Below are 21,015 nucleotides of genomic sequence, written 5' to 3'. Positions count from 1 at the left end.
ACCCGTGCCTCTTTCATAAGTTGCACTATCGGCTGACAACGGCGTTATCGCTGTTATAAGATCATTGCGGAGAACCAATATGGGCCTTTAAAGCCCCGAAAGCTGCCGCTGCCGATCATGTACCATCCGTCATTGCCGCCAGAAATTCCAGCTCGTCGAGTTGCTGCAAATTCCTCCCGGACGAACAGCATCTTAGCCGCTAAGAACGACTGCGTGACCCCGTAGTTTTTCCTTTCCTTGGAGGTCTTTCCGAGCGACATTTTTGCCGGTGTCCTTTACCCGTAAGAACGCTGGCATCACCGGTTGCCGGATTATGCGTGCATGTTTGGGGGGTGAATGTAGAGGGACGTGCACGCACATCTGGGCTTCATGCCGCTACTGGTGACATGCCCGTTGTGCTGGTGAGAGTATTAAACGTGGAAGTACCACGACTCAATGCCTAACCTGTAGGCTGTCCACCGTGCTCGAGCAGTTCGGGTTTGGGTTGGTGTGTTACAGAGGCAGTAAGATGCCCCCTACAGGGAAACGACACGGATAGCCACATGTTTGTCAATTAGAATAAAGGTCGAGGCCTTCGAGGTTTTAACGCGCTACGGCACGGTCGCGTGTAGGTCGCTTGAAGGAAACAAAGCGGGAATTGAAGAAGCGTTGGCCCGAACAGAAGCAAGAATGGGCGCGAAAACAAGAAAAAAAAAACGCTCCGCCGCCGTTGTCACCCCAAGTTCCAGCTCATGGAGTAGCTGCGAATCCCTCACGGATGAGCAGCAACTTGACTGCTTGGGACGTCAACGCGAGCCCATATTACATGTTCAGCTTAAAGAGCTTTCAGAGCGACATTTTTGTCAGTGGCGTTCACTTCTAAGCACGGGCTAATAACCGGTGGCCGGTTTATGCATGTTCGGGTTGGGAGTTGACGGAGAGAAGTGGGCGAGCATGCGCAGCTATGGGTTTCATGCCCTTAGATTACTGATGACATGTCCGTTCTACTGGCGTGAGACAGGCGTGGACGTCAAATGGGCCAATACGACCTGTTGGGTGTCCTACATGTACAACCGGATTGAGTTGGTGTGTTACACAAATAGTATGATGCCTACCACGCGGGAGGGAAACGGAGAGTTCCATGTTTTTCTGCTACAATAACGCTATGGTTACGGTTTTTCCTAGTTCCATTCAACTGATTTTTAGGAAAATATGCTCCAACGCAAATCATGAACAAGCATGTTTTATATCATGTAGTGCACTCCGTGAGCTGCATTAAGCTTCGCAAGCTATCCTTCATGACATAGTGGAAGGGCTCTATTTTATTTACTGGAGTAGTGACGACCGCCAGCGGTCGTGATAAGGGGCGCAAGCGCTTGCTACTGTGTGTAGGATGTCATCGTGCAAAGGCTTTCATTAATTGCACTCTTTGCTTTGCCTTCCCGTTTCTTGTTTTCGTCTTCCCCCTTTTCCTTTTTCACGTTCGGATTTCAATTTTTGAACCACGCTCCAAGAAATGACATCGTGCGTTCACGTTTTCCGAGCAATTTTAAGTAAGTGAATCTTTAGGAATAGTCAATTCACCAACTAGTAGAGCCGAACTTTTCCAATAGGCTTTTACACTCTCTTTCTAGATTATTGTTGACTTGATTTCTGACGCGTGCTAGAGGGTACGGGAAGCCAATTCATATCGGCAGGTTTTCAACCCGACTATTTAAGCAGGAGTAATGGTTTGCCTTGTCCTGCGAGAAATATTCAGTACGGGCCAACCTACATTAGTGCTATTGTTCTGTCGTAGCGGTCACAGACTCTCGCGAAGGGAACGGCTAAGTGTCTCTTGGAGCCCGGACGTGGGACGGCGACACACCCCTGGGAGTTCGTACGAAACACGTCGAGAGACTCCAGCCACAACGACCGTCGGGAGCCTCCTGACATGTCTGGTCTCTTCCATATGTGCCATGGTGTGTCTGGTGCTATTTATCGCCGTGTTGACAATCGTGATATGGGCGCTCCTGGATCCGCAAGTTGGCCTGTTCGCTCGGTTGGAGGCAGACGATGACATGGAGGAACCCACTTCCCATGACATCTTTCCGGACGAGCTGATGCGCCACGATGGGGAGAGACACGAATCGAAATCAACCGACAAGACGAAGAACGACACAAACAAAGGTCGGTGTGAAACCTCTGATTTCTGCGGAACATTCGTATAGAACTGGTTACACTTCCTCACATCGTAGAGTAAATCATATTATCGGCCTGTGGGCACACACATGCCTGCTTCAGTGCTCCCCGTGTTCTAATTATGTGGTTAGATCGCGTACCTGCTCGCCTGGTTGTCGTGTTACTCGCTTTGAGGATTCCTATGTCACCATTACAATATATTACTTTGGCGATTACAACGTACTCATAAGCCGGGGGAGTTCTGATGAAACGCCTTTAGTTGTAACTGGGTAGGTTGTGTGTCGCAACTTTACATTGCCACTCGAACGTGTGTTTCAAATTTCCAAGGAACCGGGAGATGGCAGCTACATTTATTTTATGCGAATAGCATTGTGATTCTCGTATCCGGTGAATTTATCTTTTCCTGCCGGTAGCATGTGTATCACTCTAAACAGTAGCACAGTGAAGAAATCCCTTAGGAAAATTGCCGACGGGCCTCAACGTTTTTGTTTGGGCCCGTTAGTTATTGGCAGTACATGCCGAAATACCCAAATAGCAGCAATAGCCGTGAAACACGCAATAATTCTGGACGACAGATAGGCAACATAGGAAACGTGTAACATGCGCGGCGCATAGCATTTCTCATATCCCATTCACAAGATTGTATATGGGGGCAGTGCCGAATGATTCCTTCTGGGGAAAGCCGAACTGGTGGTTATTTCTTTGTTCGTCCTGCGTACATATTAAATTTTCGTTCGTCAGGAAAACCAATTCTATATACCCTTGGTGATCAGAGGCGAGGCTGAGGGCTACCCTGGCACAGTCTATAGCATATTATATTCCTGAAGAACCATACGGTACCCGACACTAACGAGGCTTTTTACGTACCTTCACAATAAATTTTTAGGTAGTAGTTTCAAAATATCTTCAAAACCTTACGGACAGGGCTTAGGCTGTTCATAAACCGCGCCTTCTGTCTTCGCTTCTCACCCGATTGCTCTCGTGCCCGGAAGAATGTTAACGAATGTTTACAACAGCTGCTGTGCTTAGGCTTGCTGTATTCGCCCATGGTGTGTTATAATTTAAGCCCGTGTGGCGGTGAAAGGCGGTGCCAGAAAAGGAACGTACACACACAGACCAGGACGGGTGTGTTTTTAAAACCTTTCGGCGCACCAGGTATGAGGGCGCACAATCGCCCGAAATTCTCTTTAAACACGATGGCGGGAACACTGGAAAACGACAGAAACCTGATGGATGTGACCTGGCGATTTCTGTGTTTAACGTTGGTTACGAAATATGCATCAGGGCATTGACGGCAGCCCGTAGCTTTTTCGGGACTCTTCGTAACCAATGCTTTCTCTGCTATTATTGGGCCTTTGACGACTCGTATTTCCTGAATCAAGGCCTGTAACGTTGCCTTACATCTGAGCAGCACAAACGACGACTCATTCGTCAGCAGCAGCCGCAGAACGCGGGTATTCGGGCGGGTGTGCTAAGGAATGGCGGCATTGTGTTCCATTGTAGGAAGTAGAACATTACGTGTTATAACCAACCCAGTTCAAATAATGAGCTTCTCATGGCAGTTTCTCTGTGGCCACAGTATTGATGTCTGCGAGAATTTTTCAACGTCCACAGCTTCACGAGCGAAACCAAATTTTATTTCTCTTGCAATGTCACAAATATAGTTATAACTGCCCTTAAGATTTGATTACGCGCCTTCTCTGTGTTTTATTTCTTACTGCAGACCATGGTTCCGACCTGGATGCGAACGACAGCTTCGAGTCGACGGTGACCATGTTTCCTAATGTCGACGCGCCCCCCCTACTGCCCTGGCACCACACCAGCAGTGTTAAACCATCCGGACATATATGCCTCTACAATCTTCGCGACGACCACACGAGACACGTTCAATCTGCACTCAGAAATCAGCCCTCTCAAAGCAATTTCGCGAACAAAACGTGTGACGTGAAACTTTACTGTTGCTACAGGCTCAGGAAAGACATGAGGATTGCACGTGAAACCATGTCTGCACAAAGCGCATATGAAACGATCTCAAATCAAGCCACCCTCGTAGAACGCAGCAAAATAGTAGATGGCCAGGGTAACCTGCTTCTGGCTGTTCGAGTCCGTTACTCAGGTTTCTGGAGGCTCCTTGCCAGTGAAAGATCTGCCAGAGACGCCTTCATCAATGACGCTGCGGAGGTCTCTGAAGCCGAGGGCTTCGCTGGCGTTCGGGTGTGTTTGGACAACTTTGAAAGGGAGGAAATTACGGCAGGATTCATCAATGCAGTTAGAGATACCGCTGCTTCGCTCTGGAAGAAGAAAAACATCAGCTTTGGATGTTTCTTTTTGTATGTCCCACCAGCAAGGCCCGCGTTCCTGAAGAATCTGCCAGAGGTCAAGAACAACGCCATGACTGCACCGCCAGAGATCGCGTTCATCTCACACGAAGTATTTAGGGGTAGCAGTTCTTTGTCGGAATCTTCATTTCACGTCTCTTGTCTGCGGTGTGTACCTCTCGCATTCTAGAAGAAAATAGCATGTCCTGCCAGTGAGGCAAACTGTAGCTCATGCACTACATAAAAGCTTCATGTGGTCCTGCTTTCGAAATGTAGCTACATTTGTGTTAGATACAGGACACTCCACGAGCGGACATTTTGCAGTGAACATTTCTCCAAACTTGTTTCTTCTTCGCTATATTTGTTTACCTTACAGAAAAGGTTACCGGTGGACTTCAATGGGGTTGCGCTTGTGTTTCCCGCACGCTATTAATTGTATGGTTGAGTAAGTATAATATTTGGCCTCCTTTATACTTTCAGTCACTGGTACTTGTATCGAAGCGATTTAGTTTTGCTGTACGTTTTATTTTTGGGCCAGGGTATGTTGTCAGCGCCAGTTTCATTTCGTTCCCATTAGAACTTTTTTAATGGTTCATGGGGTTGGTTAGCGCTGGTACTTTAAAATCACACCAATAACGGGATTGCTAAGCAAGGAATTAAAGGGTTCAGGACTTCCCTGTGCCAGTGTTTTTGTTTTCAATTTGTGTATTTTTGCAATACCGGCGAAAAGAAAAGACTGGAATCAGATTTGGGGTGAACTGTGTTTGGTACCGTGAAAGAGCGTGAACAAAAGTAACGTGGTGTATGTAAACACAGAGTTTCTCATTAGTTTATCTGGAGTATAGTCTGTCCACGGCCGCTGGATGAAAGGCGCACTGACCTTGCGTGCGCTCTCATCCAGCGGCCGTGGTCTGTCACTAGCGTCGAGGCGAAAGCTGTCAGTGTCTCAATATGCGCCGTATTCAGTATGGAAAGAGTGGGCGTAGAACCCTGTAGTTTGGAGAGTACTTCAGCGCTCCTGTCTCAGGCGTCAAAGAACAACACCTGTCCCAGCAAGCGGCGGTTATGATCGCGCCGGCAAAAAGGAAGATTAAAAAATTATGATAGGCACACACTATTTAGAAACGAATAGGACGCATCAGCGGATATTAGCCGCTCAGGTTGCCGAGATTCCTGCATTAAGAGGGCGGGTGCATAGCTCACGCACACGCTATTGCTTCATGGCGATAGTTATTGGCCAATCTCGCACTCGTAGTCTATATTTCGACCAAGCGTTCGACATGTCATGGCTGCCAGCAAACGTGGGGCAACCGATATTGACTTCTTACAAACCACTTGAGTACGTCAGAGCAATACTGCAAACAAGGACCTATTTGTTGCTTTATAGGTGAAAAACAACAAATATAGTGCAACATTTTCTTTATGTAGGGGATAGACCTTGGCTTCAATATGTGAAATTCTCAAAAAAATAGATGATGACGTTTTTTTATTTGGCTTTCGAAATATACAAAATTCGTTACCCAGCTACAGCACGGTGCTTCTTTTTTTCAAAATGAACCGTCTGACCACATAAAAACTCCTAAAAGATTGAACAAGGGTAGAAAAATAACCCAAAAACATGTGAACTACCTAGTATGCTCAGACGCAAAGAAAGAAGGCCCCACATTTGGGGAATGCTCAATTTTTTGTGTTTATTAAATTTAAATTGCTCTAAAAGACAAAGACCAATACGTTAAATAATTTGAGAGTCTGTGAAGTCTTTACGTAAAAAGAACAACAGTAATAGCTCCAGTAGTTCTTGTTTTACAGCGATATATGTCTGAAATTTTTCGCGACCACTCTACGCGGCCGTCACCCGAGCCAGCTTTGGGAATTTTTTGAGAGAGGGAAAAATTTTTGCCCACGAAATAACGTCACATTTGTTTAGCCCTGTGCACGAGGAGCTATATAAAAATGTTCGTCAAAATTAAGGGGATCGACTGGACACGCCAGACCGACTTCTCGTTAAGACCCAATTGTGAAGTGGGACTGGTGCATTCGCGGCATTCCTGTGGACTAGCGATAGGGCACCGGCGCGTCGTCACATCATTTACCACCCTTCGCTGGAATTTACGCTGCGCGCAGGGAAAAAAATGGGGCTCGCATCTATTTGCCCTGCGGCAAGCAGAATCTGGCTGACGAAAACAGGCTTTGGCCAACCCCTGATGTCAGCAAAGGGTTTGCATCGAGGCAGCCGTTTTGCTTCGATTCGTAGTCGAGACATCCAACGAGTCGAAAGATTCAAGTACTGAAAATGCCCAAAATTGTATCCCCTTTACTCGCTGGATTACACTCGTTGAATCTCTTATCTCGCTGTGGACCTTTTGACTGGTTGATTCTTTAACCCATATCGGGTCTCTTGACACGGCTAGGGTGAGTCAAAAGGTCGAACTCGCTAAAAGGTCCAATTTTGGACCATCTCACTCTATGGATTTCTTGAAGGGAATAAGGGGAGTCAGGATATTCAATTTTAAATTGTGGTCCTCATCTCGGTGCACTTCTGTTTGCTGAGGGTTAAATCTCTTTATTTCCGTTACATATTCTCTTGCCTTTAAGGAGTGTATTCTTTCGTTCCAAGCACCAATTTTTGAGCCATGTGTTAGTCTTTCAAAAATATGTATGTTGCTCCCATAGAAAGATACATTCGCGTCATGGGCGTATAGAATTATCTCAGTAAGACAGTAAAACAGTGAGACAGCACCGAGACCGTAGAATATAGAGACAGTACAATAGCGCGGCTGCTGCGTCGACGGGTAGACGTCTATATAACATTTGCCCCTCAAAATAGTACGCCAGGGTCTCGCCTTCGAAGTTTATATAAAGACTCCGCCCCGGAAAATTTTTTGAAGCGTCCGACTTGCATCAGTGGTCCATCTAGGTCTGAAACTTTCAAACAACGCTGCAAAATTTGGATGTTGACCGTGACGGGATGGCATGGTAAGAACAACAGGACTGGTTGTGCCTTTTATACAATAAACATTTATAATTTGTTCTCTCTTGGTAACGATGCCCCCATTAAACTTACTTGACGTCTACTGTAACGCAACGGTCACTTATTTTTCAATGCTTCTAAAAATTAATTAAACGGAAGGCTGAGTAGAGAATGTTGTATTTCCATTTCAATTCCCAAGTAGGGAATGCTTCATTGTCTTTTTGTAAAAGTGCAACTCTGGTAACAAAATGGCGGTCAGAAAGAACAAGCACTGCACCGTGATTATACGTTAATTGCACCCTTCGGTGCAGCGTTACAGGCCGAGAATAGAAACCCGCCGTCGTTTTATTTCGTCTTCCCCTTTTTTGGCAAATGAAACGTCATGTTACAGCCGGACTTCTAAATCCCTCTCTCTCTCTCTCTCTCTCTCTCTCTCTCTCTCTCTCTCTCTCTCTCTCTCTCTCTCTCTCTATCTCTCTGTGTGCGTGTGCGTGTGCGTGTGTGTGTGTGTGTGTGTGTGTGTGTGTGTGTGTGTGTGTGTGTGTGTGTGTGTGTGTGTGTGTGTGTGTGTGTGTGTGTGTGTGTGTGTGTGTGCTGCAGCTGTTGTTTTCCCTGAGTGACCGTTCAGCAGAGTGGCACAGTGGAAGCGTGCTGGGCCCATAACCCAGTGCTTGTTGGATCAAAACACGGCTAGGCTACTTTTTTTTTCATCAACTGTGGCCACTGCATTGGCTCCTACGAGGCTGCGACTCGTAAGCTCGTTCTCACGTTCGCCTGTTTTTCTTCACACTTTGAGGAATTTGATGCGAACTTCGAAGAAAAAACTGCCAATAATACTTGGTGATGCGAGATTACTTAGTTCAACCGACAATGGCGTAAAAATTAACGCCGATTGTTTGACAAATGCCGAAGGCAGAAGCCCAGCAGTCGCAGTAAATATGTGTCAAAGACAAAATAAAACAATGTGAGCTTGGTAATCTGAACTTATGGACACAAACTGATGTAGACAACCTGTAGATCTTGTATGTAGGGACGTAAACAAAAATTGGGCAGGGACAACCTGCTGTTCTGTTAAGGTGACTGTATAACCGCTCGCAGTATGAACTGCTTTCATTTCAATATGGAGCTTCAAGTTAGATATACTCAAGAACAAAATAATTGTATATATTGCACCTTCAAATGAGAAGTGACAGACATGACTTGTATTGGATTAATTTTTAGACACTAATTACAATAAAATTACTCGTGCATAAATCTAAAATTTGTAACTGTACTTCGAATGCTGCGTGGTGAAAGGCTGAAAGAAATGGATACCAGGGCTTCCACCGTCACAACTTAATCAGAATTCAGCCTGTAGTAAAGTACTTATAGCACTTATAGGTTAATTCACGTCAGAAATCCGTCGCAGTAGATACGGGCCTGGATGAATTCCGGAATGTTTGCCCTTATGGTACAGAGACTAGTGCAGGAAAACGTCTATGTCACTTAAAAGGTAAAGAGGACATCTGGTAGATTAACACACTAGCCAAATTGACAGCTGTAGAATCATCGGGGCAATCAATCATGGATCACTTAGATGGCTCGTCCATTGAAATGTACCCCGCTTCTTTCGGAACTTCATAAATGCAATGTTGGCAAGCGATGTTTATTCAGCTTTTAGTAGGGAACGATAGAAGGAACAACGTGGGGCTCGTAACTGCCTTAAGGGATGGTAAAATATAACTTTGAACCAGACTTGTAAGCTTTTTCGCGTGTTATTTTGGATAACTCCGAAGGTCATTAACACACCTCTAAACAGATGCAACTTATCACCGCACAACAAAAGGCTGTGACTAACCAACACTCACACGGACCATACCGGGCAATAAAGAAAAAGGTTTTAGTTGGAAACCATGAATTTCTTTTCTATTCGAGTGGGCTAACATTTAGGAACAGTATGGAACAGGCAAAATGTATATCGAGAAAAGTAATTATGGCGATTACGACGACGACAACAGCAACGACGACGACGACTATGATGATAATGATGATGATGAATAAACTTCATCGGTTGGATTCCAAATGCTGGTATGGATGCACCCGCCTGGTGATAGGCGCCCTTAGCGATTATGGTTATCATGGTAATGGTGGGGCCGACGAAAGTTCACTTATGTGCTCAAAAGGGTTGCGGATAGGACAAGAAAATAGAGCCCGATAGGAAAGGATGAGCACGAAGAAATGTTTATTTTCTAAATGTACAGCAGATAAGTGGTCGCCTTAATCTATAGCCGCTTGCTTAAGCTCCTCGACTGGGTAGCCCGCTGGGTCAGGTTTCCATGGTCATGGAGGTTAGAAGGGAAGTTGCAAATAAAAAAAACAGAGAACAAAATTGGGCCTTTATCCTTGTTATTAGGTGATATCGCTGCAGCCTGTAGGGCGTCCTCGATTTTACTCGCACTCGACACTTAAAACAAAAAAAAAATTATGCCGGATGCCTTAAACTTTCCAAGAATGCGAAGCACGCAGTTGGACCTTCTTTTGATCTGCTGGTAAACGTCCTGTGTAAATTATGTAACAGCGGAAGTTTCACAAGTTCGAACTCCGAGCATGACATTACAGTTATTGGTTTCCGCGGGAGGAGGCTCTGGTGGACGTACCTTGCATGCCCAGTGCGCCCATAAGACAGCTGTCAAGTTCGAAATTCAAGGTGTTTTCAAGCGCTTCTTTTTTCTCGTGGCATGGCCATACCCACGGCACTGTTTGGCCCTCTACCGCAATGTGCGAGACTGAAATTGGTTCCAACCAGCTGTTCGCGAAATTCGGGGCCGAAAAAATGAAGAAGCTCCCACTAACGAGTAAGGCTTGAAGGTAGGGAAGCTGTACGCAATCTTCACTGGTTTCAGTCCATGATTGCTGCCGATTGGCTTCTTCTTCGCTGCCGCAATGATTTTTACTGGATCGCTGTTGTTATAAGTATGATCTTCTTTCATTTTTTTGGAAGTGATAATCATTGGACATCGCCTAGGAAAGGCGTACGCTATGACGCGTCTTTCTATTTCGTTCCGAGAGAGTGCTGCCCCTATTATGGCGAACGCTGGAGTCTTTCTTGTACCGAGAAGTGTGGCCACGATTACGGCGAACACTGTCGTTTTTCTTTAGGAGGGCAATCTTGGCCAATCTTACAAAGTGGGTACGTTTGGCACAACAAACGTGCGCCAGGAACGCTGGGCGGTCATCGCGAGGCATGCGCATGGGAGCACTTGGAAGTTCTTTGTTTTTTTAAAGGAAAGCTTTACTACTTTCGTCGAGCGATTTCGCCGCGGATGCGCAAGTGCGCCTTTTGACGCTGCGATATCCCCCTCGAAGCGAATCCCGTGATTCTCCGGACCCGCTTTCGGCGCTGCGCACAAGGCCCCAGTTAACTGGGCGCACAAGGCCCAGTTAACTTTCCAAAGTACAAAAAAAGGCAGTTCGCATCATCATGAACGCAGCATACGATAGTCATACAGCCTCCTTTTTCGAAGATTTCAAGTTATTACCAGTGACCCATTTCTATAAATCCTCGCTGCTCAAACGCTACCACACCAATGTAAAAAGAAATAACAACGCACTATGCAGTATTTCCAAACTTGAGCTTAAAATCTACTCGCGAAATACTCGCCGCGCGAGTTGACCGGCACCGAACCGAACGAATTACGGGGAACAAATGCTGCGTTATCAGTTGCCATTTCATTTGAACAATGTACCATGTATGTAAGAATGTTCATGTATCATCCGTTTTATGTATGTGAATTTTATGATGTACCGTGTGTGTGAATTTTATGATGCGTTGAATGTGCGAATTTTATGAAGTACCATGACTGCTAACCAACCAGGTGTTACATTATTGTAAATTTTATGTGTGTTGTGGTTGCATCTGCTTTGTATAGGGGCCGTGGACCCTGTCAAGCCCTTTCTGAGGCTTTTTGTTCACGGTCCTCAGCACTTCGTGTTGGAGTAAACTGATTGATTGATTGATTGATTGATTGATTGATTGATTGATTGATTGATTGATTGATTGATTGATTGATTGATTGATTGATTGATTGATTGATTGATTGATTGATTGATTGATTGATTGATTTTCAGTCATTGCGCTCAGCTAGCGGCGGCGGCCGCCGCGGTTGCGGGCGCTCAGCTGATCGGCAGCCGACCAACCCCGCCGGCTCCCATGCATGCGCCACTGGGTCGTCTCGGGCTACGTGAGTCGTCTTGTGCCCGGCGAAACGGATGCCCGCTTTCGCCGTGAATTCAAGCGAGGCCGGGCTTCCTTCTGTGAGCGTTGCACGGGACCGAACGGCATTGAGCCGTGGTCGGCAACACAGCTACATCAACGGTCAACCAAGCGAAATAAAGACCAAACAGACTAAGCCAAGCTTTTCCTTTGCATATCCAAGGTTAGCTAAGCTAAGCCGCAGCCATTAATTAACTTTCGGGCAGTCGCCGCAATCTTGGGCATTCTTGCGCAATCTCCCTCAGTGGGTATGCTTGAATCATGGTCGTTCGATGAAGACCTTGTTTCCATCGAGCGGCCGTACTTGGATTGACAGGGGTTTGCAGGGGGTGCTGGGCGGTCGTCTCAAGGAACACACACGCAAGCGCTCGGAATTTTCTTGGTTTGGTTAATGGCCGCGCGGTCGCCTTGAGGCCCGCGTTCACGTGCGGGCGCTCGGCAATTGCTTGGTGTTTCTAACTGCGGCTACGAAAAATTAGGATTTGCTAAACAGCTTCGCTGGTAATAATAGGCAGCTGGTTCTGGCACCGTATATTTGACGCTATTTGAATCACTTACTATATACGATATAGGGCTGATAGTATACACAAGAAAGGGCTAAAAGTACGCCATCTAGAGCTAGCGAAAAAAAAAATCAATGCCAGCTTGATCAATGGTGCAAGCCTGATGTCACAGCGGATCTGTGCTCGTCTCACTAAGTTGACTTGACGAACGCCATATAGGTCACTGGGAATCATTTGCCCTGTGTATACGCTGAAGTCTTCTGCTGGCGCTGCCCGGTAGAAGGCCAAATCAGACCCAAAGTAACGCATATAAATGCTTTATTTGTAGTGCCCACTTCAATCGTCGTATACTTCATCGTCCGCCGCCCTAACGTGTTGGTCGAGCGCTCCCTCGCCGATGAAGGCCTGCGCTACTTCTCGTTGTTCTGGGTGATTGCGTTGTGGCCAGGAAGCGCTGCGCCCTTCTGACAAGCCGCCTCTTCTTCCGGAGTGCGGGTGCTCTTTGGCCGCCCCATCACCCACCTGCGCACGCATAGAGTCGTAAAGAGTTATCCCGCCGCGGCAACGGTGGTTCTAAGTTTCATGAGCGCAGGTGGTTGCCCCTTGAAACTTCGGCCGAGGGACGTCAGCAGCAGACAACAGCAGTCTTGTCGCCGACGCTGTTTGCTGAAACGCTGACAGGAAAGCGCGCTCGGTATTTCTTTTTTCTTTTCCCGAGCCTCTTTCGTGGGGCAAGTCCACGCAGAAGCTTCGATACGTATCTGAGATATGGCGCCTGCCCTGCTAGCTTTTATTGTTTCCATTCAAATGCTTATATTTTTAATTTACAGTTTTCTGTAGCGGGCACATTAGTCGTCCTTACACCTGATTCCTGGCCAATCCCCCAAGTGTGCACGAAGTGGGTACGTGGGTCCGATTTTTGTTTCTGTTCATTGGCAGCGCATCCAAGAGCTTAAAGGAGCCATGAAGAGAAAACAAAAGTTTGTTTTATTCGAAAGATTAGGTGTTTCATAGTACCCCAAGCGCTTTCCCGGAAGCAAATGATGCTTTATTCACTGAGAAATAAGGCAATTTAAGCCAAAATTTTAAATCTCCCGCTAAAATTGCACATTTGGTCACGTGAACAATGGCGTCATACGAGCCGGTCGATAAAACAGATACTTAGTATGTCGACTCCATATAGCACCCACACGCGGGAGTCGACCGAGACGGCGGCCATTTTAAAAATACTAGTAAAACCTAGTGCACCCGCAGCCCTAGTCATGGAATCGCCTGATCCGGAGAACAAAACTCTCGCCGAGGAGCTCGGGCTTGCATTTAACAACCTCACACCACTTGAACGCCGATGCTTCTAAGTGCACGAGCGGTAAGAGTTGTGGGATACGCGGTGGACGGGAAAGCGACCATTCCGCGATAGCCACAACAGACGAACGCCCAGCCGTCGGCACCGCGCTGCCTCGTCAGCCCCGTGGCGACGGACGAATACAGACTGGTATGTATGTGCCGTATTTTCAATTTCAGTAGCAGTATCGCTTATGCCAGTAGGCCGGTGTCGTGTATGGAAAGCCGTTCGCGCGAGCTCTCTGCTCCGACCAGAAAGATTCGAGCGTCAATGCGTGGTGTGTACGGATTTTTTTCCCCAAGGTCAGAGCGCTTCGGCGATTTGACGAAGTCGGCGACGAGCGCCAGCATGTCCGGGTCCCTGCCGTAATCACTTCCTCGGAAATGAAGCGAGCACACTCGTACTTCCTTTAGCTCTCTTTCTCCTCCGTTTGCAAAGTTCACAAAACGTAGCCACTTTCTTCGCCGAGGTTCGTCGTTGGGCAGCACATGAAAGGAGATCTCCTCACCGGCGGGGAATGTCGCACTCCCTCGACGATTTGCCCGTAGTACATGGGCATTTCAAAACGCAGCAACGAAATTTCATTGTAAAGTACTCAAACAAACTGAAGTTTTCAGTGGTTGTAAACTGGAAACGAGCTCGTAACGACAGCAGCAAGCCAACACCATTCGAAACTTCTGCGACGACTGGCACTATCTCGTCGCTTCTTGCTGTTCCTTACTCCCCTCGTTTCTATTTTTACCTTTGCTGGTTGGCGATATGACGGCCAACCTCCTGTCAAGGGATTAAGATACCAAGCAAGGTCGCGGCTGTACGAGCTGGAACGGTTCGTTGGCCCCTAAGAGCCTCGAACCCGAAAATTCGTCTGCGCGACGGTGGCGACGGCGAGATGTCAAGTTCGGCCGGCAGTAGTTTCGTACGCATTCGCACATGTGCACTGTGGTGTAGTGGCGCCCTCTAGTGGAGCGCCCGCTCACTGTGGGCGCTTGGTTGTGTTAATTGTAACTAGATGTCGTTGCTGTGGTCGCACGTGACGGGTCACGTGCGTATGCGTCTAGGTGTCGTCTTGTCGAACAATAAACGTTCTCTTTGGGTTTGGTCTTGGTACGAGCAGGCCGCACTCTTTCTTCTTGGGCTTGTGCGTGGGCCCGGCGCGCTGAGCCTTCGCTCCCGTCGCCGCCGAGGCCGCTCGCCGTCGCCCACGACACAACATCTTTTTGGCGACGAGGATGGGATTGCTTTTCTTCTGCTGCGACGACATCGTCGACGGGTCCGGCAGAATGAAAACGTGAGTGCGTTTGACCTCGCTCGAGTGTGACTGTCCGGCGCGTCTGGCGTCGCGAGGCCTAGCGTTCTTTGTGCTGACGCTTGTCGAACCGTCGTTTAGGCCTCGCCCTACTTCGTTCTTCTGCTTCTGCTCCTGCATCTCTCTCCTTCCTGCTTGGCAGCATGGGCCTCTTCGATAACCTGCCCGTTTTCCTCGAATTGCCGGGGCCGCCTCCGATTCCGTGGCATAACTGGAAAAAATTGTTTCAGGCCCATCTCGAGGCGGCTGGCGGCAGCGACTGGAATGACGGACGACGCGCATCGGCGCTCGTCAGTGTTTTGGGTAGGGAGGGGCAACGAAGGTATTTTGCTGAGGCGGAGCAGGACGAAGCAAGGAGGGACGCCGCCAGTAACGTGACCGACGCTAATGTAACCAGCCCTATCGTGACCGACTCCGCGACCGACTGTAGTGTGACCGCATCCTCGGCTCCGGCCATTTCGAAATTCGACCAACTTTTGGAGCAGCTGGACCGGCTCTTCGCTGCGTCCACAAATACGCTTGTTGAACGACATGAGTTCACAAGCCGTCGTCAATTTCGGGGGGAAAGTTTTTTAGAATACGTGACCGCTCTAAAGGAGAAAGCCGTACGTTGCAAGTTCGGGCTGACGTACGCGGAGCGCGTCCGAGATCAAATCATACATGGAACGTCTAACCCCCAGGTTAGAGAAAAGCTGCTCGCACATGGCGAAAGGTTGTCTTTGGAGAAAGCTGAAGAGATTGGTCGGAGTTTTGAGTCTTTGTCGTTGGCGAATCAAGCCTTCGGTTCGCATCATCAAGTACAAGCAGTAGGCCGACGAGGAGAAGGTGGCGTCGCGGAAGATGACAGTCGGGGAAGCCGCCGCGCTCAAGATGGCGGCGTGGAGAATCAAGATGGCATGGGCCGCCGGGGAGGCCGGCGCGCTCAAGATGGCGGCACAGGAATTCAAGATGGCCTGGCCAGCCGGGGAGGCCGTGACGTCATTCCACCGGGTTCGGGAAGGCAAGATGGTGGCCTCCAAGATGGACGTTTCCATCCGCAGTCAGCTGTAGAGTTCCGCGGTACAGTTCAGCAGAAGAAGTTTGCAGGCAAGCTTCAGTTGTGCGAACGATGCGGAAATAAATGGCATAATTCAGCATTTCAAAATTGTCCAGCCCGAAATCGGCGCTGCAACTCTTGTAATAAGTGGGGACATTTCGCATCGATGTGCCGTAAGCCGGCACCAGTGCATCGAGTTTCTTCGAAGGAAGCTACGGGATCCGCTTCGACACCGGAACCTGTAGAGCATCCAGCATCCACGGAGATCAACGCACCCGCAAGATCTTCCGTCTTAACAGTCAGCACTTCTTCTAGAAAGGACTTAGTCGTCCAAGCTGAAGTCAGCGTCAACAATCCTCCAAGAAAGGACTTAGTCGTTCAAGCCGAAGTCAGCGGAGTGACCATGCAACTCTTAGTCGATACCGGAGCATCCGTGTCGTTGATGACTGTCGAAGATTTCAAGCGTCACTTCAGTAAACAGCATGCGCTGTCCAAGGCCTCCGTCAACTTGTGGAATTTTTCCAAACAACGTATCGGCATCCGCGGCTCATTCCAAGCTCCTGTTCAAGTCTTGCAACGGTCTTGCTCCGTCACATTCTACGTCACCGACAAAGGGACATCTCTTTTGGGGCTCGACGCCATCCAGCAACTGGGCATTCAGATCGACGGTGCGTCTCTTACGTGTCGACTAGCATCGGTGTGTGCAGTGCAGTGTCCCGTGAACGTGCCCCCGGGTTTCGAACATCTCTTCAACGGCGAGTTGGGTCTTGTCAAGGACGTCTCGCATAAGATCCAACGGCGGCCAGGTGTGACTCCAGTTGCATCTAAGCTACGAAGATTGCCTCTTGCTCTCCGTGATCCAGTGTCCAGCGAGCTGCGACGCCTCGAGGACAATGATGTCATTGAGCATGTCGACGCCTCGGAGTGGGTTTCGCCACTCGTCGTCGTCCGGAAAAAGAACGGGGACATTCGGCTGTGTGTGGACCTCCGGGAACCGAATAAGGCAATTATCATTGATGGGTATCCTTTACCGCATGTTGAAGAGCTGTTGCAGATGTTTCATGGTGCTGTTTGTTTTTCTAAGCTTGACTTGGCGTCGGCTTATCATCAGTTGTTGCTGGAAGAGGGCAGTAGGGACTTAACTACTTTCGTGACTCATGAAGGGTTATTCAGGTTTAAGAGGGTGTGTTTTGGTCTGGCGTCGGCGCCTGCGGTTTTTCAAAAAATGATGTCTCAGATCTTAAAAAATTGCAAAAATGTTGTTTGCTATCTTGATGATATTCTTGTGTGGGGAAAGACTCAAGCTGAGCATGACGCGAGCCTGGTTGAAGTCTTAACATGTATAGCAAACAGTGGCATGAAGTTGAACGACAAATGTCTTTTTTCGGTCAGGGAACTTGATTTTTTGGGTCACAAGATTTCGGCTGAGGGCATCTCACCTTTGGAGAGCAAAGTAAAAGCTATAGTTCATGCTCCCGCTCCTACGGACCTAAAGTCACTGCAATCATTTTTAGGTCTTGCAGGATACTATGCTAAGTTCATAAAGAACTATGCAGAGATAGTTGAACCACTTCGCCTCATGCTCAGGAAGGGTCAGACATTTTGTTGGTCTGATGATGCTCAGAGCAGTTTCGATCAGTTGAAAGCGTGCCTCACATGTTCTCCGGTTGTGAAAGTCTTTAATCCTGACTTGCCTGTAGTAGTAACTACCGACGCATCTGATGTGGGAATTGGCGCGGTACTACAGCAGCGGTATGGTTCTCGGCTTGAAACCATAGCCTTTGCTTCTAGAACTTTGTCGGAGACTGAGAGAAAATACTCTGTGGGAGAGCGCGAAGCGCTGGCTTGTTTGTTCGCGTGCGAAAAGTGGCACATTTTTCTTTGGGGCAGACGGTTCACACTTAGAACTGACCATCAGGCTGTAGTTGCTTTGTTAGCCGCAGGAGACTCAGGTCGGAGACCTTTAAGAATTTCACGGTGGTCAGCTCGTCTGCTGTACTACAATTTTGACATCGAGTATTGCAAAGGGTCAGAAAATCTGGTGGCTGACGCTCTATCGAGATTACCCATTCAGACCGGTAAAGAACTTGTTAAGGAGGAAGAGATAGTGTCACTAGTAACATCAGTAGTCGATAAAGAAACCGTGCAGCTGGCAACGAAGGCCGATGTGACGTTGCAGAAGGTAGCAGAGTATGTGTCAAAGGGTTGGCCTGATAAGAAAAAGGTACACAGTGATTTAACTGCTTACTTTCATGTAAGGGATGAACTTTCTGTTGTGGACGGATTACTCATGCGTGATGACCGTGTAGTCATTCCTTGTGTACTGGTACCTACGTTTCTCGAGTTAGCACATGAAAATCATCAAGGAATAGTACGAACGAAGCAACTTCTCCGGGAACGTTACTGGTGGCCTCAAATGGATCGCAATGTGGAAGAACATGTAAAGCATTGTCACGTTTGTCAGCTGGCAGACAAGTCTGCTAAGCCTCATGTAGCTCCGTTGCAGCCAGTGGAATGGCCTGAAGGGCCTTGGCAAAAGTTGGGAATGGACATCGTCGGTCCGTTAGATGTGTCGTACCCCCGATTTCTTGTTACACTAGTCGATTACTACTCTAAGTGGCCTGAGGTTCTGGGCACAAATTCCATTTCAACTGAGGATGTCATTAAGTTGTTGGACTGGTCTTTCAGTCGGGAAGGGCTCCCTGAGGTTTTAGTGACGGATAATGGACCCCAGTTTGTCTCCAAACAAATGCAAGAGTATCTAAAGGAAAAAGGTATTCGCCACGTATTCTCGTCGAATTATTACCCTCAGGCTAACGGCCAGATTGAACGGTTTAACAGAGTTCTCAAAGAACATTTACAGGTAGCCAGACTTGAAGGCAAGGATGCTTCGAAGAGCATTACACAATTTCTTGGGTCGTATCGGGTCACACCACATTCAGTGACAGGTCTTTCTCCAGCTTTTTTGCTGCATGGACGTCAGCCTCGTTCCAAAGTGGATATTAGCAACTTCAGGATACGTAAAAAGGCAGCAGAATCGGACAATTTCCTGCCTCATGTTCGGAATCAGGTCTTCACGAAGCAGCATAAAGCTAAACAGTACTTTGACAGAAGGAAAGGTGCGCAGCCGACCCGCATAAAGGTGGGAGATGTCGTGAAGGTAAAATTCCGTAAGCAAGGATTTCTGAAGTATAGTAAGCCGTTGACAGTGCAAGCTCAGGTTGCACCTTTCACCTTTAAGCTCAGTGATGGAAAGATCTGGAACGCTTCGAAACTCACAGTCGTTCCGAAAGGAATTGACATTGGCTCGGCACCGTATTCCTTTGAAAATGTTGAACTCTCTTCGAGGCATAAAGAGTTTTTATACTCTTTGTCTAACTTGGACATTTGTGACAGTCAGTCCCCTAGTCTACAGTTGTCAGAAGGGACAAGCCCCAGTGTTCAGACAGACCCTGATCTGTCGGAGGTCTCTACCAGTGCAAGGTCTGAATCCATTGTCCCTCGGGAACCATTAGAATGTCAGGAAGAAAATAGTGAACAAACAGATCCAAATAGCCATGTAGACAACACAAGGGAAAATGAGGGGGTTTCTGGATCGTCAAATAATGCAAGTTCAACGTCTACGCGTCCGCGCCGTAAGACTAAGCAGCCTCAGTGGCTTCGCGAATATGTGCAGTAAGGGGTATACGTACGGTTCATGCTTTGCGTCATGTTGAACGTGTCATGTCTGTGTTGAATCGTATATCATCATTGAAAGTGTTTTGGACGGGTTTTTTTTTGGGACTTTAGAGAACTGTCGTGAGCGAAAATGTTTTTTGGACGGGTTTTTTTTTGGGACTTATAGAACTGTCGTGAGCGACTGATAGCCTGTTGTGTGAGTCAAGTGAAAGGAAGATGCAGACATTCTTCAAAGCGCGGGAGAATGATGTGCAGTGTGCATTTAAGATGCTGTATGTATTTCGCAGAGTGTGCGAACTTCTTTTGCACGGGAAGATGATGTGGTGTAGTGGCGTATTTCGCAGAGTGTGCGAACTTCTTTTGCACGGGAAGATGATGTGGTGTAGTGGCGCCCTCTAGTGGAGCGCCCGCTCACTGTGGGCGCTTGGTTGTGTTAATTGTAACTAGATGTCGTTGCTGTGGTCGCACGTGACGGGTCACGTGCGTATGCGTCTAGGTGTCGTCTTGTCGAACAATAAACGTTCTCTTTGGGTTTGGTCTTGGTACGAGCAGGCCGCACTCTTTCTTCTTGGGCTTGTGCGTGGGCCTGGCGCGCTGAGCCTTCGCTCCCGTCGCCGCCGAGGCCGCTCGCCGTCGCCCACGACACAACATGCACGCTTGCGTGTTCGTTCGGAACTTCAATCGTTGACTCCACCGTTCTTTGTCATAAAAAGAATGTGCAGTATGTTTCACGGGCATTTAGCTCGCTATGCAAACTGTAAGCCCTGCCTAACATGCGCTTGCTTTTGCCGGCCTCCGCCAATCGCAGAGCATTCTCGAGTGACATCATAGGTTCTGTTGCGGAAAATGAGCTGGTGGGTCGCACGGTCATTTCCTTTTTTCCTAATTATGTAGCTTATTTGAGCGAAGTTTGCGTTATAAGTGGTGTCGTTATGGTTCTAACGAGGCAATCTTTCGAATGAACCAAACTTTTTTTTCTCTTCATGGCTCCTTTAAAGACCTCTGCTGTTAAAACTCGAGTGAACTCCCCCATCACCGACATCAAAGGTTTATACTACGATAAATTCCTGGTCACGATGGAGCTATAAGGCCGGGTGGGCTGTGGTATTTCTTTTTATTCAAAGCTCGAACCAAACTGTCCATCGTGAGGTGTTGCGTTCAGTCATAAAACTATTGTTGTGGGCTACGCATATGCGAAACTAATCAAGGAGATATTGCATTAGTCTTCCCTGCAGATAGCAGAATGACCATATGTTGCTTTCCCGTAAGCCTTTACTTTGAACTCTTGGGAAAGGCACCCTCGAGCCTTTCTATGAGCCGCATAATATCGTCCTCTTTTCCATGATCATAATCACTGCAATCTGCGCCACCATCATCATCGTCCTCATTGGCTCCTCAGCCGTACCTAGCACGCGCTGAGTGGGATGAGAAGACGAAGCAGATGTCTAT

The sequence above is a fragment of the Haemaphysalis longicornis genome, unplaced genomic scaffold (genome assembly GCF_048455015.1).
Source record: "Haemaphysalis longicornis isolate Haplotype H1 unplaced genomic scaffold, Haemaphysalis longicornis Haplotype H1 scaffold_4, whole genome shotgun sequence".
In the NCBI taxonomy this organism is placed as follows: Eukaryota; Metazoa; Arthropoda; class Arachnida; order Ixodida; family Ixodidae; genus Haemaphysalis; species Haemaphysalis longicornis.
The sequence above is the reverse complement of the archived record's forward strand: the minus strand, read 5'-3'. Positions refer to the sequence as shown.